This window comes from Pristiophorus japonicus, unplaced genomic scaffold (assembly GCF_044704955.1).
Source record: "Pristiophorus japonicus isolate sPriJap1 unplaced genomic scaffold, sPriJap1.hap1 HAP1_SCAFFOLD_134, whole genome shotgun sequence".
Classification (NCBI taxonomy): domain Eukaryota; kingdom Metazoa; phylum Chordata; class Chondrichthyes; family Pristiophoridae; genus Pristiophorus; species Pristiophorus japonicus.
Window position 1 is genome coordinate 695,819 of NW_027251008.1, and position 3,053 is coordinate 698,871.

The following is a 3,053-nucleotide window of genomic DNA, read 5'->3' on the forward strand; positions in this document are numbered from 1 at the left end:
TACATTTTCCCCACTCCTGATGTCAGGCTAACTAGTCTATAATTACCGTTTTCTCGCTCTCTCCTTTCTTAAAAAGTCGTCAATCTTATCGTTCTTAAGGGAGTTGGATATGTATCTGAAAGAAAAAACAATGCACGTCTGCGGGTAAATGACAGGGAATAGGACTAGCAAATAGTTGGCAAAGCTCGACCGGCCGAAAGGTCTTCTTCCGTGTTGTAACCATTCCATTATACTATGATTATCGAAGTTCGTGGCACATTTACTAGTGTGTATGGAAGCAGAATATTGCAAAGCGACGTGGATTGAGTCGCCACAATGAGAGGCATCTGATGCAGAAAATGCGGTTGTGCGAAAATTCGGGTTTAATGACTTTAAATGCATCATTTTTGTTTTGTGAAGTTTCGGTCAGAAACATGTTTGGGAAAGGAATTTTTTGCTGAAAGGGACTCAGCATTTAATCTTCTTTCTGGCTGTTGATGTCACAATTCTTTTCGATGTTATTCTTCCAGAATGTATATTTTCTTTGCTGTTTCACAATAACCAGTCCCTTGCTCAACAATCTATCTCACTGTTTCCCCAGTCCCATGTACATATTAGCAGCAATGAGGATTTTGAAACAGACGACTAACACACCGTGTCTAAAATGATTTATGGTGTAAGAGGAAAATTGCAGAGCACAGACAAAGTATTAAATTATGGACTCTCCTTCAGTTAACATTTCTTTATTTGTGTAAATTAAGATCATCAGTTAATTAATGATGTTTTCCGTGAAAGCAGGATAACATTGAAAAGTTATACATTTTCTACATTTTGAAAGACACTGGTTAATCAGAATAGTCAGTTCGATTTGTTAAGGAAGGGTCGCGTTTGACTAACTTGATTGCATTTTTGGAGGTGGTCACCAGGTGAGTCGATGAAGTATTGCGTATGATGTAGAGTTATGGATTCTATTAATGATTTCACTAAAATCCCACATGGCAGTCTGGTTAAGAAAGTAAAAGCCCATGGGAACCAGGGCGGAGTGGCAAATTGGATCCAAATTGGCTCAGAGGCAGGAAGCATAGGATAATGTTTGAAGGGTTTTTTGAGACTGAAAGGATGTTTCCAGTGGTGTTCCGCAGTTTTCAGTGCGAGGTCCATTATTTTTTATGGTACTTATCAATGATCTAGCTTGAATATCGTGATATGATTAAGGAGTTTTCAATTGATAATAAAATAGGCAGTGCGGTTGATAATGAAGAAGGAAGCTGGAGACTGCAGGAAGGTGGGCAGAACTGTGGCAAACGGAATTTAATCCAGAGACGTGTGAGTTCGTGCATTTGTCGAGCGCAAACAAGGAAACGGAATAAACATCAACTGTTTGGATATTGAGCAGTGCAGAGGAACAAAGGGAAATGAGATTGCATGTCCATACATCCCTGAACGTAGCTGGCCAGTTGGATAAGTTGGTTAAGAAGGCATACGGAATGGTTGTATTTATTGGCAGAGACATGGAATAGAAGAACACGTGGGTTATGCTATTACTGTATAATCTTCCGGTCAGTCCACAGCAGGAGTACTGCGTGCAGTTCTGGTCACCGCATTTAAGGAAGGACATGATTGCGCTGGAGAGGGTACAGAGGAGTTTTACGTAGATGTTGCCGGGAGTGGAGCAACTTTGCGATGAGGACAGATTGGAAAGGTTTGGATTGTTTTTCTTGGAAAAGAGGAGGCTGATGGGCGACAGCATAGAGGTGTTTAAAATTAGGAGGGGCCTAGATATTGTTGATTAAAATGGCCTATTTCCCGTAAGGGAGAGGTCAACAACCAGGGGACATAAATTAAACGTATTACTCTAAGGGTTAAAGGGGATTTGAAGTTAACATTCTTCATCGAGATGTTTGTGGGTTTCTGGAACTCACTGCCTGAAAGTAGGTGGAGGCAGAACGTCTCAACACGTTTATAAAGTACTTGGATGTGCAATTGAAATGCCGTAAGATGCAGGGTTACACCCCTAAAACTGGACATTTGTTGGCCGGTGCAGGTACGATGGGCCGAAAAGGACTCCTTCCAAGCTGTAAACTTCTATCATTGCATAATTATCGGTTAGCATTACTTTCATGATACAAAACGAGGCGATCGGCTAATTAATGGCGTTACCAGTGAAAAAAAAATGTTCGTGTAAGCTGCGGCACGAACTCAGGAAACTGAGATTAAGAATCTTATGAGGATACTGTTCGGTGAACGTGAAGCTTTGGCTCGAGCCGTGGCATTTTGAAGCCCAGTGAAGGGCGTTAAACCGCTGTTTGATGCTGCATTCACCGCTTTCTACCGGCAACGGCTGATTGGAGAGTGCGTGACTGGAATGTTGGGGCTTGTCCCGCCCTCAGTCACTCTGGAGCTCGGGAAGAGCGTTTAGTCTATTGGTTTCTTTGTGGCTTCGATTTTCTGTTGTGAAGCGAGGCAGCGCGGCAGGATCCTTTAATAGTCTCTCACAGCTCAACTGAGTGAATGGAATGTGCAGCTTTCAGATGGGTTTATCCCCCTTCAGGGCTGGAAACGAGAGGGACTGAGAGACACTGTGTAGAGTTTGAGTTTGTACAGAACTGTACACAAAATCAGCAAATGCAACAGCGTCGTGAGACACTGCACTCTGTTAATATTGAAACGCTAATATGAATTATTTAATTTTTTCTAATCATTAATTGAACAGGTTTGCGAAATGATTCCGCCCGGTTTCGAACCGGGGACCTTTCGCGTGTAAGGCAAACTTGATAACCACTACAGTACGGAAACACTGCGACAGAATAAATGTCGGGAACATAAACAAAGCTTTAAACTCAACAGCTGCGCTGCACATCAGGAGCTTGCATTACGCGAATAGAATGACGTTGCTATATTTAGCAAGGTTGTGAGTGTGGGAGGAATTGATCCCATGTTTCTCGGAGTTTATACATAGGACCAGGCGCTGGCCATCTCGCACCACTGGTTAGAATCTGGAACACACTGCTTTAAAGGCGGCGGAGGCAGACTCAATCTTATCTTTCCAAAGTGAGTTGGATCAGTATCTGAAG

The 3,053-nt window shown here is 42.5% G+C and overlaps 1 non-coding gene across 1 annotated transcript; it reads right to left on the reverse strand.

The window, feature by feature from the left end:
* Positions 1-2,702: 2,702 nt before the first annotated feature.
* Positions 2,703-2,775, reverse strand: trnav-uac (transfer RNA valine (anticodon UAC)). The gene has a single exon. It is a non-coding gene; the product is annotated as a tRNA-Val (tRNA).
* Between the last annotated feature and the right edge of the window lie 278 nt (positions 2,776-3,053).